Raw genomic sequence first — 18,314 nt, 5'->3', positions numbered from 1 at the left:
GACATAAGCGATCATTTAAAGGCCAGTGTTGTTCTCCCACAAAATCGCGGATGCCATCGCTGACACCGTTGTATATGCTGACACCATTGGCATATGCACCGTTGGTATATGCGAGCGAGGCGGCCGTTTATGCTGCTGTACCGAATCTACCGTCTCTTGTTTCGCGTTTGACGCAGAGATAAACAGTGCATCTTAGGAATTAAGAAATGCGTGAGCATACCAACATATACAAACCGACCCATCTACGTTGCGAATACGAGCGGCAGCCTACTGGGAACGGTGACCTACAGATGTTGGCACAGCGCTGTGTCGCCGCTTGGAGATTATTGTGTACGCGTCGTGCGAAGCAATGAGTAGTTTATTTCAAATAGCTAAGGCCAGAACTGAACTATAAAAGCAGTTTCCTTCGTCCTAACTTGCTTACTTTTCAGTACAGGTTCGCCGGTAGCGGGTGCACGAACTCGACTGGAGCCAGGCCTCAACATCAACATTGGCTCAATCAACATTGGCTCAAACTTCATGTGCACGGCTTGAGAGGGTCGAAGCCTTGCGGATTTTAACCTTTCAACTTCGTAGGCATGTTTTGACTCACTTTGAGCGCGATTATTTATATATAGCAACGAAGGCGTTGCGGCTATCGCGTTATCGGTTCAACGGCCTATCGCGCGGGTTTCGGTCGAACGATGGTATAGGCACGGTGATTTTATCGGTGCCGTCGACAAGAAAGCCTGTCGTAGTACCAAAGCCAGTCTTAGGCTACGCACACCTTTAGTACTGCACTGACGTCGAGCTACCAGTGGAGTTTCAACGCCGTACACGGCACGAGTTGTCAGTAGCGGGCGTCCGAGCACTTTTTTTTTTTTTTTCGTGTGACGTTTCCCCGAGATGGGGCCACACAGCCGCGCGTGACCCTTCCAAAACGTTTCGCGACTAATCCGCCAGGGCAGGGCGCATGCGCCGTCGGGCCGTGAAAAAATGCGGATTGTTCCCTCGCTTCCCGTACTCTAACCGGCACATACTCAGTGACCCAAGTTGGCGAGAGATTCATTGAAGAGCGGCGCATGCCCCGTGCGTTCGTGACGCATCCTGCTAATGCGTCAGGTTGCCGTCCTTGAGGAATCCGTGTGACGTGGGTGCGATTCTGCTCAGCATCGGATAAATTTAGGTCATCTTTTTCGACATTGTATAGCGGCACATTCTCAGTGGCACATACCTAGTTACCCAAGTTGGCATCAAAGACGTTCATCGAAGCGCGGCAAAGAGTTTCTTCGAACAGGGGTACCTATCCAGTGCCGCATCTACAGTGAAGTTCGATGAAGAGCGGCACGTATGTACACATTGCATCTACTCAGTGGCCCAAGTTGATTCGATGGTTGATTTCGAACCCTCTCACCTCAGAACAACAACCCGAAGCGCTACTCATTCAACCAATGGCTACCAGTGACCTAGTAGGCGTAAAAACGATTACAAACACACACACACACACACAGAAACATAGTCCCCGGAAAGTGCGCTAAGTACCCTAGGAATGCCAGCGCATTAAAAGCGGCGAGTGCCTTAGAGAAGCAGCAGTCGCTGGATTTCTTTGCAACCGTACATGCTGCATTTCCACTGCGTTCTTCGTACAAAGCGATCCACGTCTGTCTTTTGTTCGCGATGTCCAACTGGTTCTCCTCGCAGACCAATCGCTGCTAATCTAGAACGCAACTAAATGTGATTATATAAAGGCAAGTTGACACACGTTCAGGTCGGTAGGACAGTAGCTGTCGCTGCAAAGGTGCAGCAAGTTGCACAAAATATTGAAAATAATCATGATCCTCATTTGTGGCGCGTGCTCTTTAAGGGGTTAGGCCAAAAATCGGGCGGCAGGAGTTATCGTAACAGGGAACACTTATTCTAAGTGGAAGTGAGGAGCATGAAAGAGAAAGACAGAGTAACCAGCATAACTAGAATAACGTCCGGTTGGAGGCGCGAGAACTACAAAAGGAAAGACAAAAAAGAAAGACAAAATACAAAAAAGTGTTACGTGGGTGACCAGTTGGACTAAGAAACAAAATTAGGAAATATGTATAAATGAAGGATTAACGACCGCACCAATAAAGAAATGAGAAAATCAATTTCAGTGAAATAAATAGCGAACAAAGAAGAAGGGTAAAACTAAAAACAAGTACGGCACAGCCACACCTCACGCTGACTGTCGACTGTAGTGCGGTTATCAATCAAGCGATGGTAATAGTGATAGCTTTGGTAAAACGGCAAGGTGGCGAAGACGTCATCACGTCAGTCGTTAGACGATGACTGCGTGACGGCGATGGCGTGACGACGGTGGTATGACGAGAGTCGAACGATGAAGTTAGACCAATGATGATGGAACAGCCATGACGGCATCGTGACGGTGGTGTATGACAACGCATGCGTGACGACTGCGAATGTAAAAAACAGTGACGGCATGGCAACGGTTTGAGGACAATGGAAGGAGTAGGAGTGATGACGATAATTGCGTGACGATGACTGCATCACGACCACTGTAACGACGACGACGACGGTGCGAGGACATTGGCGCGACGGTGATGGCGTGATAAAAGTCGGATGACAGCTGGAATTAGTATGATGCAGTGAGCATGACGGCATCACGATCACTAGCACAAATCTAGTGGCCCCAGCTATTAGACAACTTGGGCCACTGGGTCGGCGTAGAAGTTGTAACGACGACGGCATAACGACAGTCAGATGTCGTTGGTGTGACGACGATAGTGCGACCACAACCACGAGCTCATGCCTAGTGACCCAAGTTGGTATACAACTTGGAGCACTGGGTCAGTGTAATAAGATAGATAGATAGATAGATAGATAGATAGATAGATAGATAGATAGATAGATAGATAGATAGATAGATAGATAGATTCAAAACGGCTGATCTAGGCAAAGAATGTAATCGCAGTAAAAGATAAACGGGCGCTAGACTGAGGCCAATTTTTTTTTCTCGACTTCAATCATTTTAGCTTCTCTGCGTTACCCATAAAAAAATAGATACGTAGCCACGTTTCCACCAGACTAGGCTGTTCAGTTGAAAAATGCGGATAGCTGTGACACACAGTTTTTCAGAGTTTTTGTTGCTTCAGTGTCTACGTTGCACAAGAGCTCTCGCACTGCAGTTTTGTGTGTCACTCGTTGACTATTCTTTGTCGGCCTCGTCTGCTTCTGTAGCCTGTTTTGTAGAAGCCGTGCTTCGCAACTAGCTCAAGCAGCTAAATCATTGTTGCCCAAGCTTTCGAGCTTCATTTTCTGCTCAGTAAACAGCGACGACCGCCAAGGAGAAAATGGTGGATAAGACATGTTTTATTTTGCAACGCCAAAATTCGGCACAGTGGGAACGTGGCTATTTAACGGTCCAGCTGTCTTGTTAAGTGTTTTCTATATTTTAAAGTTCTAGCCCGTAAGTGACAACGCAACCAAGATAATACATCTATGACTGGACGGTGTTTTGCAACATCACTGCAAAGGGAGGCCCACTCGACAGCCGTGGTCTTTTATGTCTGCAATGAGAGTGAGTGAGTGAGTGAGTGAGTGAGTGAGTGAGTGAGTGAGTGAGTGAGTGAGTGAGTGAGTGAGTGAGTGAGTGAGTGAGTGAGTGAGTGAGTGAGTGAGTGAGTGAGTGAGTGAGTGAGTGAGTGAGTGAGTGAGTGAGTGAGTGAGTGAGTGAGTGAGTGAGTGAGTGAGTGAGTGAGTGAGTGAGTGAGTGAGTGAGTGAGTGAGTGAGTGAGTGAGTGAGTGAGTGAGTGAGTGAGTGAGTGAGTGAGTGAGTGAGTGAGTGAGTGAGTGAGTGAGTGAGTGAGTGAGTGAGTGAGTGAGTGAGTGAGTGAGTGAGTGAGTGAGTGGTTTGGCATCCTTAGGCAAAGAAGGCGAAGATTGTGGTTCTTTCAACAACATTAATGAGTCCCCAGCAAACATAGACAGCAGAGGCCAAGTTCACTTAGCTTTTCGTTCGTAACTATTATTTGCCGTAGGTTGCCAGTCTTCGTTAATATTAAGCCCAGCATCAGGATTAATCTCGAATTCGCTCTCACGAACATTTTTATTCCTGCTTGAAAAATAAGATGTGTTCTTTCTCTCCTCCGAATGTAACCGCCGTGGATGCTTAGTGGCTATGGTGTCGGGCTGCTAAGTACGAGGTCTTGTTATCGAATCCCGGCCACGGCGGTCGCATTTTGATGGGAGCGCAATGCAAAAACATCCGTGTACTTAGATTTAGGTGCACGTTAGAGAACCCCAGGTGGACCAAATTATTCCGGAGTCCCCCACTACGGCGTGCCTCATAATTAGGTTGCATGCAGCATAAGATGAAGTTAAACACGACCGTAAGCATGGCTGTAAGTTGTATATGGTTTAATGCACATCTATTTACTAAGACTAAAACTGGCTACAAATATATTCCAATGTTTTCGTTGGATGTGCACAAGTGTTTTTTTGTATTTCCAATTTCCTTTATGCACCTGAGACAATAAAAAAAATTGAGCAGTTGCTTTCGAATGTCGAAGCAGCGAAAGCGATAGCAAGATTTTACGTTGCACTGAAGCTCCTCAGACGGTGTTCTAAAAATAGGAGGGGGTGACATCTTGGTGCGACCGCGCACGCAAGGAAACTGCTGCGACGCTGCAGAAACAGCACCTTGACAGCTTACGCGTCTCACAACATTGGCGTGGTGAGGAGCGCTGCCCACGGCGTCGCGGGCATGGCACCTCGATGTGTTTGGCGTCACACCTCAGATAGGAGGTAAACTGTTAGTGCATGTACCTTGAAGTGTACTGTCTGTTCTGCTCAGTAATTTCTTTCTCTTTCTATAGATCACTATCAGACTACCGTATGCGCCGTGGTGTGGTACGCACACAACTGCAGAGCAGGAACGATAGTGTGCGCGCGCAGAACACTCATGCCAGCAGCGGAAGGCAGAACGCTGTCCTGGCTCCGCCGTGTAGCCGATTGAGCGTAGCGTGATGGTGCGCCTACTCGGCTTTGTCGTTTTTGCAGCCAAATGCACTGGGCGTGTCTCCCAATTCTTGAGGAATAATGTGCGGGCCACACGTGCACCTTCAATACCGGCACAGCACGACCATGCTGGCGCGAACGTGACTGGAGTGTCCGAATAATTCCTATCCTAGTAATATAAATATCCTTATAATAAAGTGATCCACGTAGTCATGCTAATAATTAGGTTATGTCGAAATTTTTAACTCAAGAGCGTTAAGGGCCCCGTTCGCATTGCATTTTTCTTTGAGTCCGCTTTACTGCAACACAGACCGTGAAAAAGACAGCTTAATTACTAAGACCAAGCTTACACCGATCCCCTTAAAGTCGGCTTCACTTTTAAACAGAAATGCATTGCTGAGAGGACGTTTTTTCAGGGGGCAATATAAGTCGTCTTATATTAAAATGTGAAGGCCATAGTACCTTTTTTATTATTTTCTAATTGTTTGTTATGGCCCCGACGCGCGCGCGTGTCCAAAACGCACTTTAGGCAGTCCAAGTTCCAATTTGACCTGGCGAGAATGCGAGCGCCATCTGGATAAGATTTTCGCAAGTAGCCTAACCGAGCGCGCCGCTGTTGTTATGGTAGAAATGCTGGTAAAAGGGGTTTGTGTTTGAGTTTCCTCGTAACAGAATTATGTTTTCTCGTACATTCAAATAACAGTCCGAGGCCACCATGTCTGTAGGTTGTGTTTAAGTCGTACTTTAAGATTTTTTGACGGATATCACTTTTATTGCTCTCGCTTTAAAAATTTTGACATAACAATTATTAGCATGACTACGTGGATCACCTTTTATACAGCGGCGCGCCCCATTCGGTGATCCTTTTAAAAAATGTTGCAGTTTCGCCAGAAAGGTGAAGCATAAATTGCGATAGCAAATTAGTAGAGAGCTCTACGGAGTCAGGATAGTAGTTGTATCGGCTGTATAATCTTGGACGCATTCGCTTTGTAACAGAATTAACAAGCATGGTGTCAGCGTGCAGAAGCAAACATGAATAGATCACACTCGATAACCCCAGACAACCGCTGTCAAAATGCTGGCGTGAGCAATCGCGGCGACAGCAGCTAGCGAAGGCTCGTGTGGCCTATCGCTTCAACGGAAACTGAGCGGCGAAAGCACAGCGCACAGAAAGGTAGGACCCACGTGCAGATGCTTTCAAAATACGCTGCGCGTGACCCCCCGCAGCCGCTCAAAGTACAAGTACACAGTTGCTTGCAGAGTACAAGCCGCACCCCCTCACGCCCGTGATGCCTTCCCGCTTTCCTCCTTTCACGTGCCAGATTGAGTCTCCAGTTGCCCTTGCGCTCTGTCGCAAGATACGTAGTTGGTGCCGCAGCACAACGTCGCCCCCCCCCCCCTCCATCTCTCCCTCCCATCCCCACATGGCCTTTCGCGCGACGGAAGACATCGCATTTGCTCTTCGCCGTACGTTCGCTCTCCGTGAAAGCGCGCGTCCCTCGCACGCTTTCACGCGCGCATACAGCATACGGCACGCGGCGACGATTTTATCGCCCTTGGACTTTATACGGAACCTCACGGCGGCGGCGGCGATGGCGGTGGCGACGGCAACGCTGATGGCAGTAATCCACTTGGAGTGTCCATATAAATGCAATAAAACTACATCCCGATGGCGCTCGCCTCCTCGGCAGCGGTTCGCCGAGGCAAAGCTGCAGAAAAAAGAAAGGAGCCGTTGCTGGGAAGCCTGTCAAACAGTCAGTGACCTTTGAATGCTATCGCGTTCCACTCTTAAAGGCGAAGCTTAAGCGTTCTTCAAATGTTTGTGTTTTCTATAAAAAGACGAAAACTCCAAATGGCGTGGTTTGTCGCACATGTTTGCACGTGGATATGTAGTGTAGTAAAAGTCTCTTGCAAAAAACGGCGCGGATAATGAGTCTGCGAAGCAGATAGCACGGTATCCAACAAAGGATTGAGGATTCCGTACTCCTATTGATCGTCGCCTTGATGTAAGTGTACCGATTCGAGAGTTGGTCGCCCATATGGCACATTCGCTTAATTGAAACGTTCTTGATAATAAACTACAATTTTCACTTATCCGTAATGTGATACAGTTTGCATAATTATTTTGAAGTATTTCTGGCTTACAATCTGAGGATATTCTTTTGAGCCTCTTTGTGAAAGCTTGAAGAAACGAGTTCCTGCTGTCTTTGTACGTGGATATTCGATCACACCTTTGTGTAATTGCGGTACTTAGCAAACTTGGTTACTTCCATGATGACATTACGTTTTATCTACCGAAATATGGTCAAAATGAGGCAGAAATTGTTTAATAGTTGAACTCGATTATCTTTACTGAATTGCGCAGGTTTGAAATGATCGATTGCAACGCGAAGGGCAAACAAAGGGCTTACAACTCTCACGGTGTTGTAGCCCGACTCGTGTGCCAACCATTCTACAGAAAGACGCGTCTTTCGTTATGGAAAATATTATGATGTAAAATATCAGGAGCTTGCTATTAATTAGTCCACTTTCCCGTTTCTAGACACACCGAAGTAGCTTTGTTCGTTCGAGAGAGCAACATCGGTGTTAGCCTGCTTTCCTTCCGGGCAGTGCCTGAAACAAGTTTACTTTCTTATCAATAATCAACTTGAATATATCGCTATAGTCATCATAAGCGGGCAATGCCAAAGGGTCAGGCACGTTAGGCTCACGTACGCCGATATACCCCCACAGTCTCTTATAGAATTTTTCGCCTATGGGCTTCGCCGCTCGGCCTTCGGCGGCGAAGGTTCTCAGCACCACATGCCGTTATAACGGCTTCTATTCAAACTCGTCTTCGTTCCGGTGTCATTGTCGTGTGGATTTTTTTTTGTATCTTCTCGGCTGTTTCAATGCGACGGAGAGATCGCGCCCCTCCATTTAATTGGCCATCGGGAGCGCGTCAGCACAACGACACTAAAGCGCAGCTGCCACGCGCCCCTCGGCGTCGTAAAACGTATCACGAACGACCCCCTCCCTTTTGTTAGGTCTCAGACTATAGGCTCCCGCCGAGCAGCCCTCCGCCTCCGCGTGTGGCAAGCGGGGATTTTATGCATCTCGAGGTTTGGCTCATTCGAAGCGACAGTGTATGCGCTCTTGGTTGCTGCGGATTCGCTTTCGAAAGACACCCAAGGAGAGCAAGGCGAGACGCCTTAAATCGAAGATGTCGGCGTAGGCGTCGCGCCACACACCGTGGTTGAAGCGTGAGAGGAGTGAACTTGTAGCCGGCTTCGTTCTGGTCTATCCGCTCTCTTCGCACGTATAATGCGGGCATGCATGTCGCGCTGTCGGCGGGCGCCGCTGATATACGCAGATTCGTGTTTACTGCATGGCGATGCGGGCGCGTTGCGCGTATTGCCGAAGCGACGGGCTAACCGTGCCTACGCTGCTGTTATTATTTATCTTCTTTCTTGCAAAATGTGGAGTAAAAGTAAATAAGTGGAGCCCGGAACGCCGTTATTCTACCAACAAATCGAAATATCTGCTGACAGAAGTAGCTTCGACGCACGTCGCAAGTAGAAGGCGAAAACCTGAATTAAAAAAAAAATCATAAATGAAAGGCGCTTGAGTTAAGGAGAACACGCGCATATATTTACAGATGGGGGAAACAGAGAAAAAATCGTAACTGATTTGATCCAGGGAGCGTTTTTGTCAGCTGTAGGCCACGCCGAATGTGCCTAGCTCGTTTTTTTTTTTTTTTTTTTTTTTGTACGCGGTTAGAATTCATGCGATACTTCAGTCACTTTTCTGTGGGCTTGTCGGTCTTTGTATAACCATTATTATTGGCCGATACCTACAGTAGTGCAGTATAAAAATCTTGGCTTAACCTCTTCAGAAAAAAAAAGGTCCTTTAAAATTAGTAGCCCGACGCTTTAAAGCGCTGTGCCAGTACGCATAATGCTACGAAAGCCGGCCGGAAGTGAGCGATCAGTTCTCAGTGTTCTCGTGCTCAAGTACGCCATGAATCTCGGTGGTCACACACGGAGTTCGCGGGCCTTCTGCTAGGTGGCGCAGCGTGTTCAATGGGAAGCACGTGAGAGGGTCCAAAGAAATAGAGTTATTTTTGCAGTTACCACTTGTATTATAGTTCGCTGCTGATTTCAACTTTCCGGCAACGGCGTAATCGTGAACACATTGTATTTCTAAACGTTTTTTTTTTCGGCAAGAAAACTTACGAAACACGAAAACGTTCTATAAAGCATTGTGGTTAAACGAGGCGTCACAAGATGTCGCTATCAACATAAGACAGCATAAGGGTAATTCAACAATTCTGCAATGCCACAAATGCTACACTCCCAGGGTGAGGTACTACGCAAACATAAATACCCCAGGAAGTGCATGGGAAAATAGGCGCCGCCATAGCTCAATCAGTAAGAGCGTCGCACGCGTAATGCGAAGACGCGGGTTCGTATCCCACCTGAAGCCAGTTGCTTCTTCATCCACTTTCTTTGTCATTTATTTATCATTTCTTTAATTTAATTAAGAATTACACTCAACTTCCTCTATGCTGCCCTTGGCGTCATTGTTTGCTGGCTTCTTATATATCATCATCATCAACCCATATTTATGTGAACTGCAGGACGAAGGCCTCTCCCTGTGAGCTCCAATTACCCCTGTCTTGCTCTAGCTGGTTCTAACTTGCGCCTGCAAATATCCTAACTTCATCACCCCGCCTAGTTTTCTGCCGACCTCGACTGCGCTTCCCCTCTTTTGGTACCTATTCTGCAACTCTCATCGTCCACCGGTTATTAATCTCCCGCCCAGCTTAATTTTTTCCTCTTAATGTCAACTAGAATATCGACTATTCCCGCTTGCTCTCTGGTCCACACCGCCCTCTTCCTGTCTCTTAACGTTAGGCCTAATATTTTTCGTTCCAACGCTCTTTGTGCGGCCCTTGTTGTCGAGCTTCATTGTTAACCTCCAAGTTTCTGCCCCAGATGTTAGAACCGGTAGAATGCAATACATACAATACAATTCTCATATATAATTATGATTATCATCATCATGATCATCAGCCTTTACTGACAAGACTTTACTGACGTTTTAGACGGGTTCCTCTTGCTCTTGATGAAGGCCGGACCCCAGCCGAAACGTCAGTAAAGTCCTGTTATATGTTTTTGTAGCGTGAGCTACACTGGCCGAGGTTGAGCAGCTTCACGTGGCTCTTGGAGAGCCATGCTGGGCATGCGCGAGGAGCAGTGACGTCACACGGCGCACAGCTGACGCGTCGTTTGCGCTGGGCGTTTGCCAGTGTGGTATAGCCATGGAGAACGATAATGAAATTGCTGCTCAGCGGCGCAGAAGAACGGAGAAGCTTAACTCATCGAATCCCGAAGTAGTTACCTGGCAATTAGTGGTTGAGCGTAGGAAGAACGAACAGAAAAAGCGCATCATCTCACCCAACAGGCAACCACGGTGGGATGCGAAAGCATCGCGGTGGGTGCGCATCGAGTTTCCGTTTCGTTTCACTTGGCAACACAACCCAATGAAAGTTATAGAGTGAGAGAATGTATTGAGAAGAGAGGAGACGTTTGTACGGGGTTGTTGCGTCTTCATTTAGAGATCGTACGTGATTCCTAGCGTCGGTGCGCGCGGTATCTTGAAGGCGATCCCGAAGTTTGGGGTCCGCTTGCTGACGCTGACGTTTACGTTCGGCTTCCCGAGCCTTCCTCTGCTCCGTGGCTGTGGCGATGCCGCTGCAACTAGCGCCGACGTTGACGTTGTTCCTGGCGTTTCGCACATCGTTGCACAGAGAGAGAATGACGGAAGCACAGCGAAGGAGCGCTTTATACTGCGCCGCGACACTTGCGCCGCCCAGCGGCGTTCCCTTAGAGAGAGAGGGAGAGAGAGAGTTATATGCAATGATTTACTGCGCCGCGCCTGTGGCGTAGAGGGGGAGAGGGGAGAATGAGAGCGCACACCTGCGAAAGGGAGGAGAACGAGGGAGAGTTGCGCATGCGCAGTATAGGTGCGGACGCTGCAGAACGGACACTGCGCCGAGCCTAAGATGCTCTCGCATCTAAAAGGCTAAACGTGCTGCGGAGACACCGGTGCAAAGGGAGGAACGTCTAGCAAAGCGGCGTCGCCAGGAGGCTGAGAGACGTGCCCGACCATCTCAGCAGCAACAACAAGACGCCGCCGATGACGTCAAGGATCGCCGATTGACTGACGATACGGTGAAACTTAGCGAAAGCGCCAGTGCGACTCGGACCTTCGAGACGGACTTCGTAAACAATCCGTTTGGATATGTATGCGACAGTAGTGCACCCAGGATCTCTGCGAGGGGGGGTGACAGTTTGCCTTAGTTTGCCAATACCATCTAAACAGCACTAATTTCAATTGCTTCACGGGAAATTGTCAAAAAACGCGCAAGTTTGCAAGTGTGCAGACGATTGCGCGTCTTACATCTTAGTGGCCGTACTCCAAGACGCAAGGAAAGAAAAGGGGTTAAAAAAAGGAACGGGGCTTAACTTGGCCACAGGGGGGGGGGGGGGGGGTGAAACACTCCAGTCGGTGCGCCGCTGGTGTGCGACGTGTGTGAAAGACTGTGGCACATGAAAGACTTGACGCCGGCAAGTAGTGCCATGCGTGAAACGTTGAGTTCCGCGGCGCCGCCTGAGTGGGGTGAAACTGTGGCGCGGGTTTGTACAACGTGAAGAACTTTCTCGTTGAGCAGCATATTCCACTCTTTAGCATTACCAATGGGTATCGTTAGCCGCCCATGCCACCAGGTCTACCGGTTCTGAACGATCTGGCCGAAAGCTTACTTTTGCCACGGATTCCTTTCGTTATGATCCGTCGTCTAATGAACTGGAGGAATGGTCAGTTTGGCATTAAGGGACCCCTGATGAATGTGCCGGTAGACAATGCCGAGATGGTAAAGCAGTTGCCTCGCAGCTTGGAAGATGATAAGTGCCTAGTGGTGAACATAAGGAGGAGAATGTTTGCCAAGACTACCTACCTGTCGAACATGGTTTCTCGCGGTGTGCTTGGACCATAGGTTGAGGTACTGAGAGACTCGCCGCTGTATAAACATTACGGCATAAACATTGACGAGGGACGTTTGGAGAGGCTGGTGACTTAAATCGTGCTCCAGACTCTCTTGGTGTTCCTTTGAAGGACACGTTTAACCTGGACTTTGCCAGTGTTCCAACTGTACAGACGACCCAATGGGGAACCACCATTGATCTTGTGTATCACATGCAGACAATCAATTGAAAATACTGCCTTGGGGCCATGGAGATGGCAGACTGACCACCGAGCTGTCTTTGTGGCAATAGAGATGCAACGAGACGTTGAGGAAAAAGATATATATATGTATATATATATATACATGTGTCACATAATGCGTATACCGTGTGACGGCGTGTGTGTGTCATTGAAGCAGCGGTGCGCATGATAATCAAGCTAACCATAGACATCCAGGAAAGCTAAGAATGACCAGCTGAACCTTCGCTCACGGTACGTATATCCAGGCATAGCCGAGCTAAGCCACTGCTAATTTTTGCCTACATGCTTCTATTTTTGTTACCTATTTCTGTGCTGGCCCCTGTGATTTTGTGCTTCACTGAAATATATATATATATATATATATATATATATATATATATATATATACACGAGGTGTGTCCAAAAAGCAACCAAACTTATGAAATAGCGCGCCAACAAGCAGACGGAGCGCGCTGCGGCATCTAAGCGCATGTAGCGGCAGGTTTAGACAACAAAACTGCCATTTGTCGCATTTCACTCTGATCGTTAGTTGGTGAGCTACAGCCGCTGAAGTGAGCACATGAACAAGCTGTTCTTCGGATTGGTGCCAAAGTGACAGTGAAGGAATTGGAAGAACAGCGTGTGTGTGTGAAGTTCTGCTACAAACTTGAGAAAACTTTCACACAGACATTTCAGTTGCTTAGCCAAGCATACGGGGAGGACTGTATAATTCGAACGCAGTGCTATGATTAGTTCAAGCGTTTTGAAGACGAAAGAATGTCGGTCGGTGACGATCCCAAGCCTCGACGACCACCCACATCCACAGATGATGACCACGTCTAGAGAGGTCGAACTGTGATTCGTGGAAATTGTCGTTTGACTGTTCGATAAGTCGCTGTCGAAGTGGGTAGCAGCGTAGGATCATGTCATGAAATTTTGAGTGACAAACTTGGGATGCGTCGTGCTAGTGCAAAATCCGTGCCGCGTTTGTTGACTTACGAACAGAAGTAGACCCGTGTTGAAATCAGCCAGGAACTGCTCGCCACTGCCAATGACGATGAAAACTTTCTTAAGAACATCGTAACAGGGGATGAGACATGCGTTTGGCCTATGATGTTGAAACGAAAGTGCAGTCATCGCAGTCGGTGGCCAAAGGTTCTCCTTGTCCAAAAAAAAGCCCGCATGAGTCGGTCAAAAATGAAGGTGATGTTGGTTGTGTTTTTTGACTACAAAGGCAGTGTCCATCAGGAATTTGTGCCACACGGTCAGACGGTAAACAAAGAGATTTACCAGGGAATCCTAGCACGTTTGATAGATTCTGTGCGCTGTAAGAGGCCTGAATTGTGGGAAAATCAGGCTTGGATGTTGCATCATGACAATGTCCCGGCTCACGCGTCGCTCCTTGTCCGGAGTTACTTAGCGAAAGAACACACTCCTGTTTTTCCTCCACCCACCATATTCTCCGGACCTAGCCCCAGCAGATTTTTTCTATTCCCCAAGCTGAATACCACCTTGAAAGGACGTCCTTTCCAAATCGTAGAGGAGATTCAGGGACCTGCACACCATTCCAGAAAGTGCGTTCCAGGGGGCTTTCCAAAAACGGAAGAAAAGATGGGAAGAGTGCATTGCCAGTATACAGGGGAAAACTTTAAAGGGAACCGCACTTCCAATGTTGTACCATAAGCACTAAAGATGTTATAGCACAAAGTTCGGTGTCTTTTTGAACACACCCCGTATATATATATATATATATATATATATATATATATATATATATATATATATATATTAAGAAGCCAACAAACAATGAGACACCAAGGACAACATAGGGGAAATTACTTGTAGTTATTTAGCAAATTAGAGGAAAGGTAACTTGACGGCAGTGTAAATGGTTTAAATTATTTCGTCGGCCCTTCCACTCCATGAAGATGGTTAACCAGCGAAGGTGAAACGTTCGGCCCCGGTGTTGATCACTGGATTAATCAAAAAAAAATTCTGGGGTTTTACGTGCCAAAACCAGTTCTGATTATGAGGCACGCCGTAGTGGGGACTCCGGAAATTTGGACCACCTGGGGTTCTTTAACGTGCACCAAATCTAAGTACACGGGTGTTTTCGCGTTTCGCCCCCATCGAAATGCGGCCGCCGTGGCCGGGATTTGATCCCGCGACCTCGTGCTCAGAAGCCCAACACCATAGCCACTGAGCAACCATGGCGGGTCACTGGATTAATCAAGAGGGTTGAATAAAGTATTTCTCAATGAGGAGGTTACACACACGTTCGGCTGCGACGTAGAGAACGACGTCACTGACGGAATGCCCGCAGTTCGCCGTTGTCGCTTGCATTAGATGTCTCGAGTTTGCTCGGTGGCGTGGTTAGCAGCATTCGCCCGCCATTGCCGCTTGCGATTCTTCGAAATGAAATTGCTTCAAAATTAAATCTCTGCGTTATGTAAGACAATGAGCAGCTCATACCCCCTTAAGCAATGGCTCATACTCCGGTAAACCCGGCCTCCGCATTATGACTACAGAACAGAAGTGCAATGCTACCCTGGAATGATGAGCGGCAACGCAGCCAGCTGTGGAAGAAGACGACGACGACGAACGCGGGAGCAGGGGTACGAGCGCGTGCCGTGCACAAGCACGAGCGCGACCCGAGGGGCGCCAACGAGCCAGCTTCGGAAGAAGATGACGAATCTCTAGCTAGTGCTGATAATAATAGTTTTCTGTGCACGGGTGATTTCGCCTATACATATAAAGCTTTTCTTTAAAACAACTTGCCACAGGTAGGGAGTGATCCCACGTCTTCGCATTACACGTGCGATGCTCTTACCATATGTATACACCTATCCTAAACCTTTTTTTGCATATTGTAAAACAGAAAAACACAGACAGACACTGTATTAAAGTGAAGCTTTCCATGTCTCCCTGATTTGTCCGCATGAATGAATGAAGCTGCGTTTATTCCCCATTAGAATGCGCCAAGGGCGCTGCGATAGAAAGCGGGGGGGGGGGGGGGGGATTCGTCTGTGAGCGCCAGAAACGCACGGCAGGAAAATCAACTTACACAATGGAACCCTCTGCGCAAACAATAGAACAATCTGCGCATCTACGCACGCAATCGTAAAACACTATAGTTTACATTCGCAGTCGTACCGATAAGAACAATGGGAACTGCAACGCCACGCTATACCCAGCCGAACTGCATATATCTGCATTGCATTACGCACGTCACGCAAGGCATTCCCGGCCGTCACCATGGGTAGGCAGCGTGTGCAGCGCACGGCAGAAGAAGAGGCTGCCGTACTCAAACGTAAGCGCGAGCGCGATCGTGCTCGTAAGGCCGATCCCGTGTATAGGCAACGGCATTCAGTCCGTGAAAGTGTGAGCGTGTGCACGTAATCAATGGTTACATGATCTAATATAAAGGTTTTGCATCTTAACAAAATTTGTCTTCATCCAAATTCAACATTAAAAAAATACAATCCTAAACAAGCAATCAAAACACATACGCATCGCATCGGGCCGCTCAGCATTTCTTGGGTTCGTTGCGTGGTCGTTGGCTTTCAAGTTTGACTTTGATTCAATTTGAATGGGCGAAAGTTTCGCGTTCAACCATCTTTCTTTAAGAAATTAAGGGGCTTTGATTTCTTATTTTTATTTAATTTTATTTTTTTATTTATTTATTTATTTATCCGCAGCACCATTCAGGGAATACAGTGCGAAAATATGACATATTTTCGTGTTTCATAAATGTTCTTGTCGAAAAAAAATCTTTAAAATGAAATGTGTTAATAATTACACCACTGCCGAAAATTTGAAAATTTTAAGTCAGCATCGAAGCAGAATACAATTCGTAATTACTTTCAAGAAGAAAAGGAAACAGAGCAATGCGGGTATTCCAAAAAATTTTGCGGCATTAAACGAAAAATGTTAGACATCATCGAAGCCAAATACAAACATAAACACAAAATCGCACTTCTGATAAAGTCCCAAATAACAAGGACCGACAACCTACGTACAAAATCCAGAAAAGTTAAATATAAATAAGTAATGAAGAGAGCAAATAAAATAAAAATACGACCAAAGGTTGTTATGTATCAAACCTTGAAGATGGATTCCAACTTTCTCTTTCATCTATGAGCATAATGAATTCCGAACAAAACGACGAATCGTTCTTTTTGATTTCGTATGCAGGAAAGAGAATATTGTTTAAGAATACTGTCTTTTCTGTCTAATCCAGTTGTACGTGTTTCCGTATGAAGTATCTGCCGAGGTAATGCAAAAGCAAGAAAAACGTATTACAACCCTTGTCATGCAGCGATCTCGCGTGATGACTTTGACAGCAACTGTGAATGCTAAGGGCTTCCTAATAACTTAAGCAACGACGTTCGTGCACGGTGTTCAAACGAGTTTTCATACAGACTTTCCCCCTTCCGCATTTCTGGCATTTTTATTATAGATCTGGTCAGGAGACATAAAACTGTGGTTCTCACCCCTCATAATCTTTTGAAATGCCCTTCCAGGGCTCGACAAATATGCAAACATAAACGTGTGCAATCAGAGCATCTTGCCTGTATCTAATTCTTCACACTTATCTTCAAAACTTGTTGCGTCGTTTTAAAAAATGGGGTTACACGTGCCAAAACCACGATCTCATTGTGAGGCACGCCGTAGTGGGGGACTCCTGAATAATTTGGACCACCTAGGCCTCTTGAACGTGCACCTAAATATAAGTACACGGCTGCTTTCGCATTTCGACCCATCGAAATGCGGCCGCCGTGGCCCGGATTTGATCCCGGGACCTTGTGATTAGCAGCCCCACATGATAACTTGCGTATGTTACAACTTCCGCGGCCCTTTCTCTTCCCCTTCTGTGTTGTTGAAGTCTTTATTTTACTTTATTCTTATTTTTGAGCTACATGTAAGGCACGGCCTAAAATTCAGCTCAGCTTCATCTCCTTTCATGTGATGGGAATCGCTTGCTTCTTGGAAATATCAGAACACTCAGAAATGAGTTGGAAAAGTAACGCATCTAATCAGCACACTAGCAATCCTTGCTGTATGCTACTGATACAAACACCAGAATAGTAAACAGAAGTTGTTCGGTTATCGACATGTATTAGTGTAGTAAGAATAAAAAAAGTTCAGGTTGGAAATGCAATACTGTGATTTATACCGTTATGATGGCGGTGCCTTGTACTTCAATTCGAAGTTTCATATATGCGTTGCTGCATGTTAGAGCGGTCAGCGAAAGGCCCATTATGAACAAAGTTACTGAGTTTAAAGTACGAAGAAAATGATGAAGTACAAGATTGAGGGACTTTTTTCCAGTTGTGTAACACGTTCCAAAATGTCCGATGTGAGTTTTCCTGCAGTGCGCGCAAGAATGAAAGTTTCATTATCTAAGTGCAAAGTACCAGATGCGCATGAATTAAGAAAATTAACTCGCACATCCTCAAAAAAATAAACAGCAATCCCGTTTCTATTTTTTATCTCTACCTCACGTTTGTGATGTAATTCTCAATTTCTCTGGCGACAAAGAAATATTACTCCCAAAAACAACATTGGTCATCTCTTTTCAAAGAGCTATTGTCTTCGCCATTCTCATCTGGGCATAACTGAAAGAAGAAGAAAGGTACACGTTTCAGTTCCAGTGAACACAAGTTGCCGTAAAATGAAGTCGGCTTTTTCTCTATCAATATCGCTCTCCTTATCCCATTTTTTAGGAGCACGACGCTCTCTCTCTCGCTCTCTTTCTCTACGTGTGTGTGTGAACGCATGTTCTTGCTTTAATTATATACGAAAGGGTTCGTCAAGAAAGTTTCTGCACGGTATAATATCTTTCCTTTTTTCATCGCGACGGCAAATTAAACGGTCGGTATACTAGATTCTTTTTTTGTTTTGGTTTTTTTTTTGCGGCCTGTCTCATCATGACCACCTTCGGAGCTAACGCTGCCATTCGCACTCTTCTCTGATCAAGGTAAATCACCTGCGTCCGCGAATGAATCTCGCTCGGGTCCTGAAAATGACGCGCTCGCTCCGTCTTGGTCTTCCTCCACACGCCCACATTCAGGGTTGGC

The sequence above is a fragment of the Dermacentor silvarum genome, chromosome 6, assembly GCF_013339745.2.
Source record: "Dermacentor silvarum isolate Dsil-2018 chromosome 6, BIME_Dsil_1.4, whole genome shotgun sequence".
In the NCBI taxonomy this organism is placed as follows: Eukaryota; Metazoa; Arthropoda; class Arachnida; order Ixodida; family Ixodidae; genus Dermacentor; species Dermacentor silvarum.
Note: the sequence above shows the minus strand (reverse complement) of the source record.